Source organism: Vulpes vulpes, chromosome 10 (assembly GCF_048418805.1).
Source record: "Vulpes vulpes isolate BD-2025 chromosome 10, VulVul3, whole genome shotgun sequence".
NCBI classification, from domain to species: Eukaryota; Metazoa; Chordata; class Mammalia; order Carnivora; family Canidae; genus Vulpes; species Vulpes vulpes.
Genome location: NC_132789.1, coordinates 46,699,667 through 46,716,456, shown reverse-complemented (window position 1 = coordinate 46,716,456; position 16,790 = coordinate 46,699,667). Strand labels below are relative to the sequence as shown.

At 42.2% G+C, this 16,790-nt stretch overlaps 1 protein-coding gene across 15 annotated transcripts in view; it reads right to left on the bottom strand.

Moving 5' to 3' along the window:
• The window catches only part of TUT4 (terminal uridylyl transferase 4), a 113,862-nt gene extending 98,419 nt beyond the window's left edge, over positions 1 to 15,443 (bottom strand). For all 15 annotated transcript variants that reach the window (XM_072723948.1, XM_072723944.1, XM_072723953.1 and 12 more), the window contains exon 1: positions 15,306 to 15,443. The gene's annotated coding sequence lies outside the window, so the exon portion shown is untranslated. The remainder of the gene's footprint in view (positions 1 to 15,305) is intronic.
• Positions 15,444 to 16,790: the final 1,347 nt, after the last annotated feature.

The following is a 16,790-nucleotide window of genomic DNA, read 5'->3' as shown; positions in this document are numbered from 1 at the left end:
AATCTTATGCTACTCTCAGTTTTAGTAAAACAGGGAGAGAAGGAATAGCTCTGGTTACCTTTGCTCACAATTCATTTACCGACACAGATCACTCAGCTGCACCTAACTTCCCTCAGAATGCCTCAAAATAAAAAAGTATTAACAATTCTCATCACAATGGTATGACATGAAATATGGCAGCCTGTCTCAGTGCATGTTACTATTTCCCTCTGATCCTTTTGTTCAGAGCTAACTTCACGAACATGTGATCTGTGCAGTCACACAGGGCTCCCTGATCAGAAAAAACAGACCCTGTGTTTGGCTTAAAACTGCCATCACCATCTTGAAATTCTTAATTTGTAATCTTTGAATTTGTTTTGTCATTTTAAGATTCTATTTATTTATTTGAGAGAGAGAGAAAACGTGCACAAGTAGGGGGCAGCAGAGGGAGCCCCCAGGTACCCCTGTTTTTTAGTCTGATAGGACAATAGGATATGCATAGAAGAAGAGATAAATGCAAAATACAGGTCTTCCTTTCCACCTCATTTTTATGTATCTTTGGTGAAGCCCCATCAGCGTAGAATTCCAACAGAGCCCACCATATGTAGAAGTGCAAGCAAGAATCAAAGTGAGAATAAAGTAAACATGTTGTCTACAGCTAAGTATGCCGAAGCAGCCTCTTTAATTTTTTTTTTAAGGTTTAATTTATTTATTTGTGAGAGATACACAGACAGAGGCAGAGACATAGGTAGAGGGAGAAGCAAGGCTTCCTGCGGGGAGCCGGATGCAGGACTCTATCCCAGGACCCCAGGATCACTCCATAAGCCAAAGGCAGACAGACACTCAACCAAGGAGCCACCCAGGCGCCCCAAGAAGCTATATTTTCTACTTGAACTATACTTTGCTTCAACCACATAAGAAAGGCAACAGTCTTCTAAGAAATGTGACAAAAAAAAAAAAAACCTATTGTATCTTTTCTTATTTATGTTACTTCCCTATATTAACCAACCACTTACGCTAAAAGTGATGACACAGAAAGAAAAAACAAGGCACAGTTCCTTTTCCTTTCAGTCCTGCCAAAGTCAAAGGTAGAACCTGTTGAGGTGCCTGGTTGGCTCACTTGGAAGTGTATGGGACTCTTAATCTCAGAGTCGTGAGTTCAAGCCCCACCATGTTGAATGTAGATTACTTAAATAAATAAAACTTAAAAAAAGAAGAATGGGGTGCCTGAATGGCTCATTTTGCCTTTGGCTCAGGTCATGATCTCAGGATCCTGGGACTGAGGGTGTCTGCTTCTTCCTCTCTGTCTGCCTCCTCCCCCCTGCTCATGTCTGTGTCTGTCTCTCTCTCAAATAAATTAAAACAAAAAACAAAAAACCGTAATGGCACTTTTTCCTACTTTTTTGAGCAAGGTCTTTGCATTTTCATTTTGCACTTCCCCCTGTAAGTTATGTACTAGGCCTGCACTTGTTAAGGTAAATAAATATAAATCTGGAATTTGTATTAACAAAGATTATTTGTCAACATTCACATATAAGGTGCTGGATTAAAAGCTGAAGATATGGGGTACCTGGGTGGCTCAGTGGTTGAGTGTCTGCCTTTGGCTTAGGGCCTTGATTCCGGGGATTCTGGGATCAAGGCCGACATCAGGCTCCCCACAGGGAGCCTGCTTCTCCCTCTGCCTATGTCTGTGCCTCTCTGTGCCTTCCATTAATAAATAAGTAAAATCTTAAAAAAAAAAAAAAGCTGAAAATATAACAATAACGGACTCGTGTATAATAGCAGAGATAATCATATAAACAAATAGTGACAATATATTACATGACACACATTATGGGAACCCTGTGGAAAGAGCCTTAGAAAAGCCTTTATCATGGAAATAACAGTTGGACTGAGAAAGAACTTCTCACTTAAGAGAGAGAGAAGAGGGATCCCTGGGTGGCGCAGCGGTTTGGCGCCTGCCTTTGGCCCAGGGCGCGATCCTGGAGACCCGGGATCGAATCCCACGTCGGGCTCCCGGTGCATGGAGCCTGCTTCTCCCTCTGCCTGTGTCTCTGCCTCTCTCTCTCTCTCTCTGTGTGACTATCATAAATAAATAAAAATTAAAAAAAAAAAAAGAGAGAGAGAAGAGATAGCCCTAATAATAAGATTCTGTATATAGTAAACAAAACGTATTTAGAAAATTTTGGCAAGCTTTTTAGGACCATAAAATAGCATGCATAATAGTGAATATAGAAGATGAACTGAGAGGGCAGCCCAGGTGGCTCAGTGGTTTAGCACCGCCTTCAGCCCAGGGCCTGATCCTGGAGACCCGGGATCGAGTCCCATGTCAGGCTCCCTGCGTGGAGCCTGCTTCTCCCTCTGCCTGTGTCTCTGCCTCTCTCTCTCTCTGTGTGTCTCTCATGAATAAATAAAATCTTAAAAAAAAAAAAAAAAAAAGAAGATGAACTGAGATTATAAATTATACACAAGGCATAACAGATTAATAAGCAGAAGAGTGGCACAATTTATGTTTTAGGTGAACTCCAGAATAGGAAAAAAGTGGAGAGGGGTGCCTGGCTAGCTCAGTCGGTTAAGCATCAGCCTTTTTGGCTCAGGTCATGATCCTAGACTCCTGGGATCAAGCCCCATATTGGGTCCCTGCTCAGCCGGGAGTTGGCGTCTCCCTCTCCCTCTGCTCCTCCCCCAGCTCATGCTCTCTCTTACTAGCTCACTCTCAAACAAATAAAAAACAAATAAAATCTTTTTAAAAGGCGGGGGGTGGGGGGGGGGGTGGGAGCTGAGAGGAAAATGAGAGTATCAATAGCAGTAAAAAGCCTTATTTAGGGTCTTATCACAAGCAATTTTTAGTGGAGTTGGGAAGGGGGAGAAGGTTGTGTTTCTTTCCAGAACCACCTTTCAGATTCTTCAACAAGCACCTCAAATCTCCAAGAGAGAATTTACATTTCCCAGATTTATTTGACTAAAGAAGACTCTTTTGCCAGGGCCACCTATCATCTCACAGAGCTGTGAAGACACAATTTTAATACTTTTCTATGAAAGAGTAGACAGCACTGAGTGAGAAAAGCAGAGGGCAGCAGAGGGCTTAATCCAGGAGCAAAACAATGGCATATGCGAGGAACAGAAAGAAATCTAACTAAAATTCTGCCAAGCTGTGTTAAGGACCTAACTAAATATATAAAATACCAGTCTACTAATTTGTACAATTAGCAAATACTTTAATTCATACTGGGTAGACAGAATGAATATTTCAAAAGAGTAAGGGGGAAGAAAACAATAATGGCATAAGTGGGACAAAGGCATAAAGCCAAAAAGATGTTACATACAGAGATTAAGGACAGATCAGAAAACTAAATAAATTAGAAAGATACACATGTAGATATGTAGGAGATTTTGGTCAGAAGCAGAACCATATGAGTAGGTTTGCCAAGGAATGTAGAATGTCTGGAATATAGAAATTAAGGAAAAACAAAATTAAGGTGTCAGATGACCTTTAATGTCCAACTGCCAATACAATGTCAAGAATTACATCCAATATCAGCAAATATAAGGGAATGACCTAGAGGTTCCTATCTGCAATGCCAAGTCAGATAAGAAATATAGGCAGCAGGCCATTATTAACAGAAGATGAACTATAGACAAAGACAGAATAAATAATATTTAGAAAAACATGGGTCTGGTTTTCCTGGCTTTGAGATGTGAGGAAAATAAATTATATTCCTTACAGGATTAGAATAGAGTAATGGTTCTCAATTTTTCTTCTGTTGTGACACATCTGAGAAATAGAATATATATTCCCAACAGAAATAAAGAGGAACAAAAGAATGAGGAAGAAGGATCATAATTATGAGTGGTTTCTAGTAATTATAAAATGCCTAAGGGAAATGTAATTCTTAGAAAATGGACATCACTGGCTTAAAACTGATACTATCAAAGAAAACTTCAATACAAGTTCCAAAGACTAACATTTTTTAATCTATGTGACAGAATTCAAGAAACTGTCACATAATAACACAAGTTTCTACAAAAATGTCCAGAGCGCTTACAAATTTATCAGCTTTAAAAATAATTGTTTTTGAAGATACAGCATTAGCTAATACATGTTTAGTATGCTCATTCATTTATCTTTATACGTTTATGAAGTTAATACAGTCCTGTAGTATTTCCATTTTATTTATTTTTTTAAAGATATTATTTATTTATTCATGAGAGACACAGAGAAAGAGACAGAGACACAGGCAAAAGGAGAAGCAGGCTACCTATGGGAGCCTGATGCAGGACTCAATCACAGAACCCCAGGATCATGACCTGAGCCAAAGGCAGATGCTCAACCACTGAGCCATCCAGGTGCCCCAATATTTCCATTTTATAAACTAATGAGGTACCCTAAGTTTGTGACTTAGGGTCACAAACAGGACTGGTTTAGGACTGTAAGACACAAGAGTTCCAATTGGTTCAATGCTTAGGCACTAGGGTAGTCTGTTCACCTAAACCGGTATTCTCAAACTTTTTTATCTCAGGCTGTGTTTATATTCTTAAAAATTACAGAAGATGCAAAGGACTTTTTTTTGTGTGGGTTATAGCTATTGATATTCATATGTCATTAGATATTAAAACTGAGAAATTGTTCAAATACAAGAATACACTATTAACTCCTTCTATAAAGCCAGTATAATCCTACTATCAAAACCAAAGACATTATAAGAAAATTACAGACCAGGGGATCCCTGGGTGGCGCAGCGGTTTGGCGCCTGCCTTTGGCCCAGGGCGCGATCCTGGAGACCCGGGATCGAATCCCACGTCAGGCTCCCGGTGCATGGAGCTTGCTTCTCCCTCTGCCTGTGTCTCTGCCTCTCTCTCTCTCTCTCTCTGTGACTATCATAAATTAAAAAAAAAAAGAAAAAAGAAAATTACAGACCAATGTCTCTTATGAATGTAGATGCAAAAACTTTCCAAAAAACACTAACAAACTAAAGGATTACACACCAGATCACCAAGTGGTATGTGTCCTGGGAATGCAGGATTGGTTCAACACATGAAAATCAAACAATATATCATATTAATAAGGGACAAAAACCAGTCATCTCAATAGATGCAAAAATATGTTTGATAAAACTTAACATCTTTTTATGATAAAAACATTCACTGAATTAGGAATAGAAAAAAACTGCCTCAACCTTACAAAGGCCATCTAAAAAACCCCATAGGTAACATCATACTTAATAGTAAAAGACTAGATGTTCTCTCCTCTAAGAGCAGAAACAAGGTCCACTACTGGGCAGCCTGGGTGGCTCAGCAGTTTCGCACCTGCCTTCAGCCCAGGGAGTGATCCTAAAGACCCGGGATCACATCCCACATGGGGCTCCCTGCATGGAGCCTGCTTCTCCCTCTGCCCTTGTCTCTGCCTGTGTCTCTCATGAATAAATAAATAAAATCTTAAAAAAAAAAAAAAAAGAGTCCACTATCTCTACTTCTATTCAACACTGTACTACCCAGGTAGAAAAAGAAATAAAAAGTATCCAGATCAGAAAGGACGAAGTAAAACTATGTCTCTTTGCAGATATTATCTTACATTAAAAAAAAAAACTAAGAAATCCACAAAAAACTATCAGAGCTAATAAATTAGTCCAGCAAGGTTGCTCTCCAAAATCAATATACAAAATTCAATTGTATTTCTATACACTGGCAACAAACAACCCAAAAATGAAATTAAGAAAACAATACCATTTATAACAACATCAAAAATAATAAAATATTTAGGAATAAATTTAACAAAAGTACAAAGCTTGTACATTAAAAACTACCAAACACTGTTGAAATAAGCAGGTAGGGCAAAAAAAAAAAAAAAAGGCAGGTAGGGCAGCCCCAGTGGCTCAGCAGTTTGGCAGCGCCTTCGGCTCAAGGCATGATCCTGGAGCCGGGATTGAGTCTCACATGGGGCTCCCTGCATGGAGCCTGCTTCTCCCTCTGCCTGTGTCCCTGCCTCTCTCTCTCTCTGTGTGTCTCATGAATAAATAAATAAAATCTTAAAAAAAAAAAGGTAAAGGCCTACTTAATGGAAATGAAAGTAAATGCACAAACATTTCATACTTATGAACTGGAAGACTATTAAGATGACAATACTCCCCAATTTAATCACCAGATTCAACAAAATTCCTTTCAAAACTCCAGCTGTTTGTTTTGGGGTTTTTTGGCAGAAACTGACAAGCTGATCCTAAAATTCAAATCAAATTGCAAGGGATGCTACAGAGCCAAAACAATCCTGAAAAAGATCAAAGTTGGAAGACTCATACTTTCAGACTTTAAAAATTTATACAAACTTACAGTAATCAAGACTGGGTGGTATAGAACATGAGAAACTCCTAACTCTGGGAAATGAACAATGGGTAGTGGAAGGGGAGTTGGTGGGGGGGATGGGGTGATTGGGTGACGGGCACTGAGGGGGGCATTTGACAGGATGAGCACTGGGTGTTATACTATATGTTGGCAAATCGAACTCCAATAAAAATATATACAAAGAAAAAAAAAAGACTGGGTGGTACTGGCATTGGCTACACATACAGATCAATGTAGAATCCAGAAACAATGGAGAATCCACAAATAAACAGATGTTTATGATCAACTGATTTTCAGCAAGGATGCCAAGACCATTCAACAAGAGAAAGAACAGTCTTATCAGTGGAACAACCAGATAGCCACATGTAAAAGAATAAAGTTGGACCTCTATCTCACACCACATACAAAGACTTCAATGTAAAAACATAAACTATAAAACTGTTAAAAGAGGTATAAAATTTTATAATCTTGAATTAGGCAATGATTTCTAAGATAAGACTCCCAAAGCACAAGCAACCAATGAAAAAAATACATAAATCAGAACACCTCGGTGGCTCAATGGCTGAGCACCTGCCTCTGGCTCAGGGTGTGATCCTGGGGTCCTGGGATCAAGACCCGCATCAGGTTCTAACAGGGAGCCTGCTTCTCCTTCTGCCTATGTCTCTGTGTCTCTCATGAATAAATAAACTCTTCAAAAAAATTAAAAACAGAAATTTAAAAAAATACACAAACCAAATTTTATCAAAACTGAAACTTAACACACTTCAAAAACATAACATACTTTACTCAAGAAAATGAAAAAAAAGCAATATGCCAAACCCTCCAAAAATTAAATGTAAATTTATTGTATGATCCAGCAATTCCAATTCTGGGTATACAACCAAAGAGCTGAAAGCAGGGACTCAAACAGGTATTTATATGTCCATGTGCACAGCAGCATTACTCACAACAGCCAAAAGACTGAGGCAACCAAAGTGTTGATCAACAGATGAAGAGATAAAAGAAAATTCTAACACAAGCTACAACACGGTAGAACCTTGAAGATACTGTGCTAAATGAAATGTCAGACACAAAAGGACAAATGTTATATGACTCTAATTACATAGAATAGTCAAATTCATTGTGACAAAGTAGAATGGTAGTTGCTAAGGAGCGGGAGGAAGAAGGAATGGAGAGCTACTGCTTAAAGGGTATGGTGTTGGTTTGCAAAAAATGAAAAAGTTCGGGGGATAGAAAAAAGCAGTGATGACTGCACAACCATGTGAACATAGTATCACTAAATGTATCCATAAAAATAGTTAAAATGGTAAATTTTGTGTTACATGTATTTTATCACAATTTTAAAAATTTTAAAAAAGAGGGCATCTGGGTGGCTCAGTCAATTAAGCATCTGCCTCTCTCAGGTCATGATCCCAGACTCCTGCAGTAGAGCCCGCAGTGAGCTCCCTGCTCAGAGGGGAGCCTGCTTCTCTCTCTCCCCCTGCCCCTCGCCCTTATGCTCTCTCAAAAGGATGAATAAAATCTTTTAAAAATAATTTTTTTTAAAGAAAATGAAAAGAAAGCCACAAAATGGGAGAACATTTTTGTAAATCATGTATCTGGTAAGAGTCCAGTATCTAGAATATATAAAGAACTCATAATTTTTTTTAATGGACAAAGGATGTAAACATTCTCCAAAGAACAAATGGCCAATAAGCACATGAAGAGATGCTAGACACCCTTACTTATTAGGGTGCAAATCAAAATACAAATCAAACCATGAGATACAACTTCACCCACTAGGATGGCTGTATTAAGGTGAACAATAACAAGTGTTGGTGAGGATATGCAGAAAATAGAATTCAAAATTCATTGCTAGTGAGAATACAAAATGGTGCAACCTCTTGGGAAAATAGTTTGGCAGGTCTTTATAAAGTTAAACATAAATGGGGGCGCCTGGGTGGCTCAGTGGGTTAAGCATCTGACTCGGCTGACTCTTGGTTTCAGCTCAAGTCATGATCTCAGGGTCATGAGATGGAGCCCCATCTCAGGCTGAGAGCTCAGCATGGAGTCTGCTTGAGATTCTCTCCTCGCCCTCTGCCCCTCCCCCACTCGCTCACAGCCAAGCATGCACACTCTCTCTCTCTCTCTCAAATTAATAAATAAAAACAGGGATCCCTGGGTGGCGCAGCGGTTTGGCGCCTGCCTTTGGCCCAGGGCGCGATCCTGGAGACCCGGGATCGAATCCCACATCGGGCTCCCGGTGCATGGAGCCTGCTTCTCCCTCTGCCTGTGTCTCTACCTCTCTCTCTCTCTCTCTCTGTGACTATCATAAAAATAAATAAATAAATAAATAAATAAATAAATAAATAAATAAATAAAAACAAAATCTTTAAAGTTAAATATAAACGTATCAAAACACCCAGCAATTCCACTCCTGGGTGTATATCCAAAGAAAAAGGAAACATACATCCACACGAAAAAAAAAATGTTTTTTTTTTTAAAGAGAGCATAAGAAGAGAGGGGCAAAGAATCCCAAGCAGGTTCCACACTCACCACACAGAGCCCAATGCAGGGCTGACCTGAGATCATGACCTAAGCCAAAATCAAGAGTCAGACACTCAAACGACACTCAACTACCCAGGCATCTCTCACACAAAAACTTTTACAAAGATGTTCATAGCTATATTATTCATATTAGTCAAAAAGTAGAAACAACCCAAATGACCATTAAATAATAAACAAAACATGGTAGCTCCATAGAACACATTCCATAGAATGCAATATTATAAAAAGAAATGGAGTAGTGACCCATGATATAATATGGAGAAACCCTGAAAACACTATGCTTAGTGAAAGAAGTCAGGCACAAAAAGCCACATATATGATTCCATTTATATAACATGTCCAGAACAGGCAAACTCATAGACAGAATATAGCTTAGTAGTTGCCAAAGACTTGAAGGAAAGGGAAATGAGGAGTGAAGGAGTGACTGCTAGTGAGCACATGGTTTCTTTTTGGAAAGATGAAAATGTTCTGGAATTAGACAGCAGTGATGGTTATAAAACGTTATGAATATATACTTAAAACTATAAAAGGATGAGCTTTATGATACTGTAAACTGTATCTCAAAGAAAAAATTTTTAAAAAGAAATACTATTACATATTCCATTAGCCATCAAAGCAATGTTTTCACATACAGTGTAGGTATCACTCTATATTCTAGATAACAGGAGAGGGGAAAAGGCAAATATTACATTAATATTACTATGAAAAATTGTGGAAAAAAAAAAAGAAAAATTGTGACTCAGAGATCCCCTGAAAAAGGTCCCCAGAGTTTGAATACCACTAACCTAAATTAACACTCAGCACAAGACTGGAGCTTAAATATACTTAATGACCAATCAATTTTATTTTTAATTTTTTCAAGTTTATTTATTTAAGCAATCTCTAAATCAAACTCGGGGAGGCTTGAATCCACAACCCTGAGATTAAGAATAGCATGCTCGGGATCCCTGGGTGGCGCAGCGGTTTGGCGCCTGCCTTTGGCCCAGGGCGCGATCCTGGAGACCCGGAATCGAATCCCACGTCAGGCTCCCGGTGCATGGAGCCTGCTTCTCCCTCTGCCTGTGTCTCTGCCTCTCTCTCTCTCTCTCTCTCTCTGTGACTATCATAAATAAATAAATAAATAAATAAAAAAGAATAGCATGCTCTTCCAGCTGAGCCAGCCAGGTGCCACTGACTGAGCAATTTTTTTTTTTAACTGAGCAATTTTAATGGTAATTATTTAACTATAGGAAAGACTGACAAAATGCAAGCAGATTTCACTATTACGTATAATTCACATTTTACATTCTTAAAATGTATTTTTTTTCTTACAATGTATTTTTTGACAACCTACGTAACTATGGTGAACTTAACACCCTTTGTATACTAAATTTTGACAACCCCAAGCTTGAGGTGCAACACAATGTAGTGGTTAAGAGCTCTGAATCCAGACTCAGACACCCTGAGTTCAAATGCTAACTCTGCAGCAAACTAGCTGTGAAATCTTGTCCAAGATACTTAACCCTTCTGCATCTCTTTTCCACCCCTGTAAATGATAATACAAAAAAAAAGGGTTGTGAAGAGTGAATACTTAAGATCTTTAGAAAGAAATTACATATCATAAATTTGCAGTAAGTTATCTATTACCATTGTAAATCAAATACCCACTTATAACTACCAGACTTTTGGGACACCTGGCTGGCTCAGTCGGTGGAGTATGCAACTCTTGATCCCAGGGTTTAAAAGTCTGAACCCCTTGCTGGGTGTAGAGATTACTTAAAAATAAAATATTTGTAAATACATAAATAAAACTACCAGACTATTATGTGACTTATACCAATTTCTTCTTAAAAATACAGGCTGCTTTGTGCAAAGATTACTCATCTTTGCTGATGAACACAGAGCTTACAGGAAGCCCACACTCCCAAGTGCCCCATCCTAATGCTTTCTAGTGCTAAACTAGAAATCAGTCAACCAGCCTAATCAAGGAATGAAAAAAACTTCCTAAGGAACTATATAACAAGTGATTTCCCCCAGAGGTGTTTTTTTTTAGATTTTATTTATTTATTCATGAGAGATACACAGAGAGAGGCAGTGACATAGGCAGAGAGAGAAGCAGGCTCCTCGCAGGGAGCCCAATGAGGGACTTGATCCCAGGACCCTAGGATCATGACCTGGGCCAAAGGCAGGTCGTGACCTGAACCACCCAGGTGTCCCTCACTCAGAGGTATTTTTATCTAAAAAGAATCTTCTGGGACTCCTGGGTGATTCAGTGGTTGAGCTCAGGGCATGATCCTGGCTTCACAGGATCAAGTCTCAATCGGGCTCCCTGAGAGCCCTCTGCTAGGCCTTTGCCTCTGTCTCTCTGTCTTCTGTGAATAAATAAAATCTAAAAATAAAAAAAAAAAAAAAAGAATCTTCTAAGAAATTTAACATTAACATTCAGGATCCTCAAAAAACCAATCTGATATACAGCAACTACTAAGAAGAAGACACAAGAACAGCATGAAAAAGAGGGCTTGACCATCCACCGATGGAGGAGTTTACCCCACAAGGGTAAACTCTGTTGGTAAGGAAACTGAAGAGAAAAAAAATACTAAATTAGGAATCAGAAAGCACATTTCTTTTTTTTTTTTTAAGATTTATTTATTTATGATAGACATAGAGAGAGAGAGGCAGAGACACGGGAGGAGGGAGAAGCAGGCCCATGCCAGGAGCCTGATGTGGGACTCGATCCCGGGACTCCAGGATCGCGCCCTGGGCCAAAGGCAGACGCTAAACCGCTGAGCCACCCAGGGATCCCCAGAAAGCACATTTCTAATCACAGCTCAACCACTATCTCACTTGATCTTGTTTGGCAAAATAAAAATCCAAAGGCCATAACTGAACATACACAACCTCCACAATCTATTTCCAACCGTTTGTCTCATCACTCTATCCATAAATCCTCAATGCTCGCCACACTAAGTTCTCACTCTTCCTATTTTGAGTCCCGTAACAACTTATGTTTGCATGTGCTATTCCTTAGCTCTGTACAGGCCTCCAGACTATCCCCTTTTCTAACCTAGCAAACTCCTATTCATCCCTCAAGAGCCAACTTCTTCCCTCTGAACTTCCATGATCGAATGTGCTGTAATTTATCCATATTTTAGTTCCCTGAAGGGAAAGACTGTCTTCAATAATTTTGTGTCTGGGGCATCTGCCTTCAGCTCAAGTCATGACCCTACAGTCCTGGGATGGAACCCTGCAGGAGGGTCCCTGCTCAGTAGGGAGTCTGCTTCTCCCTCTGCCCCTCCCCCCTCAGTTTATGCTCTCTCACTTGGGTGGCTCAGTGGTAGAACATCTGCCTTCAGCTCAGGGCATGATCCTGGGGTCCTGGGATCGAGTCCCGCTTCCAGCTCCCCACAGGGAGCCTTCTTCTCCCTCTGCCTATGTGTCTGCCCCTCTCTCTGCATCTCTCATGAATAAAATTTTTTTAAAAATCTTAAGATAATAATAATTTTGTGTCTCTAAAGCCTACCAGCGTCTAGCCTAATGTACAAATGCAAATGTTTGATAAAATGAAAGATTAAATGATTATTGAATGAGCAACTTTAGGCAGTTTATCCTACAAAATTGAGACTACTTGATACATCGGAAAAGCAACAGGTCATATATAATAGGAAGAGCAGTGGGCTGCTCTTAATTTTTCTAACTCTATGATCTTCAGCTAACACTGAACTCAACTACAAAAAAGATTTCATAAGGTTGTTAGACTTAACAAATGAAAAAAATACATAAACATGTCTAGCACAATGCCTGGAACAAAACAGTTACTCAAATGTCAGTTCCCTTTTCTCTCCCCCTTAACTCAGGATAATTATGGACACCTAATGAATTAATTTGATATGAAAACAATCTGGAAACCATAACATATCATACAAATTAAATCTCTCACTTGAGGGAAAAAATCTAAACTGTTCTTTTTTCATTTATATACCCTTTCTTTTTGGATTTGTAAGAAATGCTTGGGGATATTATGCTGGCCTTTAAACAGTTCCCCAAACTATGTAATTATCTAGAATTCTAGAATTGAAACTTAGTTTAGTGTAAACAATTCTAATTCACTTAGTTCAAACAATCTTAATTCCTCTAAGATTAAGAAGAAAAAAACCTACATATCACATATCCTGCTTTAAACTACACTGTTTTTTCCTTGTTTTAGGTCTTTCCATGTTTAGGTCTGCAGTAATGATTTTCATTGAATTTTGTAACATTTTATGGATCTCAGCACTTGTAGTTTACTTTAGAAAATAACACATCTCATTGAATTTTGTATCAAAATGGCCTGATTTTTTTTTTTTAGGATAAACAAAATTTACCAGCATCAGCATTTATAGGTTAAGTCCTATTTATTGTCTGAAAACAGAAATGTTCCATAGAAAATAAACTCAAAAACCTTTTTCACGCCACAGATCCTGATTTGACATTCTATAAAGAACATTAAAAAAAAGAGAGAGCGCGCACAACATAATTAATGATGCTTATTATGCATGTCAAGGTTAACTCTGAGGTCAAAAAAGTTTTCTACTTACTAAACTGAATCTGCTCTGAGAACTAATAAAAATTCTCCTTAATAATTGCAATTATAAATTTTTATATTAAAAGGTCTAAAATTATAACAGACACTGTACTGTTCTAGTTAAGTGAACTAAAAATAAATGTAAACCTCTGTGATTTAGGAATTACAAAACTGAACTAAACATGTGCGTGATAACATCTTGTAAATTTATCTACATTGCTAACGACCTAAAACAATGAAAACACCTTAATTTTCCCTTTATATTTATACATCTGCTATACCTAAAACATTAAATATCAATACGTTTCACTTCCGCTTCTGTATTATTTCAAGGAAACTTTATTTTTTCATTTTCCACACTAGTCAAATTAAAAATTGGAAATAGCGATTTACCTAAAAGAGCTCATTTTTCAAATCAACTTTTTCTTTATATTAAGCATCACATTGTTAAAGCACAAAATTTTAAAGCATACGGCGGTTATCTTCCCCAAAGTATACGGTTTTCAAGAAGCACTCTTTAAAATTTGTTTATGAAAGCATTTCAGCATACTAGACACTAGTGAATTAAAGTACAGCATTCTAAATGAAACAATTATTTCATAATTCTGCAAATTGTAATAAGTACTAAGATGCAAAGTGCAGAAATTACAAGGTTGCTGGGCCTAAAGGAAATTTCAGCGTACAATTAACTCACAGAACATGCTGATATTAACAACAAAAAAAGTCAACTTTTTTTTTTTTAAACCATTCCACAATTCACCGATTTGGTAGGGCACTCTAAATTGTCGTACCCAGTTGGGATTATCCAGCATTATTAGCTAATAGTTCTCATTACTTTAGGATATGTTCTGTTTCGCCAAGTGTTACACATTTCGCTGCTACAAGACTTTGGCGGGGGAGGGGGGGGGTCTTTTGGAAACAAAAGGTAATCTGATCCACTCCAGCTAATTACTAAATGCACGCCAACAGTACGCAATTTGAATTGCGTTTCTAGACACGATAAAGACCACAACATGAAGTAGAATGTCACATGTGTAAGGAACTACTTTTGTATCAGAAATATATCAAAATGAAGAAACATGGTGTACCGAAACGAGGTCCCACGCAAGGTTCAAAATTCGTCGGATCAAAGATCTAATAAACTTATGAAAAGAAAATGTGCAATCAACGTTTTTAAAGTAACAGTAATTCGTCCCATTCAGGTGTGACTAGAAATCTCGACGACGCGCTTCTCGCGGGTCTACACCGCTGGCTCTTCTGCAATCGGACGCCGGGACCAGCGCGCCGGCGGAGGCGGGCACCACACACCGCTACCGCCGTCTGTTTACAAATATGAACCTCACAGTTTCCCACGTCAAACGCCTTCATCAGCACCACCGACCGGGGGCGGGGGAGAAGGCGGGAGAGGGCCGAGGGGCGAGCGGGCACCGCCGCCGCCCCCGCCGCCACGGGCGACCCGGAGAGGACTCACCGCGTATCGCGTGAGTGTATTTACGCGTTTCAGGTACATCTGCGTCCGTGGCGCAGGAAAGGAGCAGGCGAGGAAGGGCGCACACGCCGCGGACGAGCTCGCACCGACCCGCTGACTCTAGAGCCGCCCCCGGGTCTGCGGGTTCCGGCCGGAGCCGAGCGCCGCAGCCCCGCGAAGTCCGGCCCCCGCGGCGCCCCAAGGCCGCCTCAGCCGCCAGGCCGCCGCCCCACGGCCCTCAGCCTGCCTCCCCTCGGGGCGCCCGGAGCCCGTCCCGGCAGAGAGAAGTGTCAGGCCCGGGGGCGGCGGGGGCCGCTCGGCCGGGCCCGGCACCTGCGAGGCGCGGCACCTGAGGCGGCGAAGCGGGGCCGCCGGCCTTCCCGAGCACACCCCCTCGGCGCCCGGCGCCCGGCGCCGCGCCCGCAACCTCCGTACCTGCGAAGCCCGCGAGCTACAGGCGCGCGCGGCGCCTCCTCATCCCAGTGGCTCCCGCTCCCCCCGCCGCCTCCCGCCGCCGCCGCCGTCACTGCCGCCGCCGCTGGAGGCCGGGACACGACGAGCTCAGGACTCCACCGCCATGTCCGCCGCGCCGCGAACTGCATTGTGGGGGGGAAGGGATCGGGTGGGGGAGGAGGAGGGAGAGGGAGAGAAAAAGGAGGACCCGCTGAGGGGAGGGGGCCGAGGGGAGCGGGCGTGGGGGAGGGGCGGGGCGGGCCGGCCGGAGCCTCGGCGGAGGCCCGACCCCGCGGCAGGGCCGGGGAGGAGACGCCGAGGAAAGACTGCAGGGTCCCCCTCCCTTCGCTCTGGGGGGCCCGGGCGCCGGTGAAACGGGGCGGGGGGCGGGGGCGGGGCTGCGTCCGAAGGCCGGTGGTAGCGGCGAGAAACAATGGGGAGGGGCCGCGCCGGGAGGGCAGCGCACTCACACTCCGGCCGCGGACGGGGGCGCGCGCGCGGGCACCCGTTAGCCCGCGAGGAGGGGGCGGTGCCGGCGGGGGCGGGGCGCGGAGCCGAAGGGGGAGTTGGGAGGGGGCGCGGGGTCGAAGGGGGGCGGGGCCGGGGGGCGGGGCCGGGGGGTCCGGCTGCGCGCGGGGGGGGCGGGGGCGGCTCGCGCGGGGCCCCGCGAGCCGCCGGCTGACGGCCTCGGCCGCGCCGCTCCGCCCTCTTCCTGGGCCGGGCTGCCCTCCCGAGGCCCCCAAGAAAAAGAGGGGCCGGAAAGCTGCCGCGTCGCTGCCGCCCCCGCCGCCGCCGGCGCGCACCTTGTGGCCTGGCCAAGCCTCGCCGACCCTCGGCGCCCAGCGCGGGCTTCTGAACCTCAAGCGGAAGCGGGACGGAGGAACCGGGGTCGACACCAGCCTACTCGCCTTTGCCACCAGCCCACCAAAGCTGGAATTCTTTCCTTTTTAAAATGCCTATTTAGGAGTTAAGGAGCTCGGCCGGAAAATCTTAAGAACAGCCCCCTAACCTGGAAAGATTTCAAGAATAATTTTAGTTTAACTCGGGTTTGCAATCGGCTACCATCCCTGGGCCCCTCCTTGCATGCTTTAATGTATTAGGTTCCTCTGCATAGTTATTTAAAATCACGATCTGGGAGGACCTATGGTTTGGTTATTTAAAAAAAAAACAAAAACCCTTGGACACTATTCAACCAACCTCTGACCACAAATCACTCAACTACAATGCTTGCATTTGACACACGCGAGGCAGGAAAAGGATAGAACACGGGTGGACGTGATGGTGAAGGAGCATGCCAAATCTGAAGTGTTTACAAAATACTGCCTTATGACCTTTCATATTTGTCTCAGAGGATATAACCTACCAGAGGTTACAAAGGATATTCCTGTCTGTGGAGTCCCATCTGTTTCCCGCTACACCTCAGAAGTGGATACTTACTGCTCTGTTTGTTTCCATTTGAATTTGAAG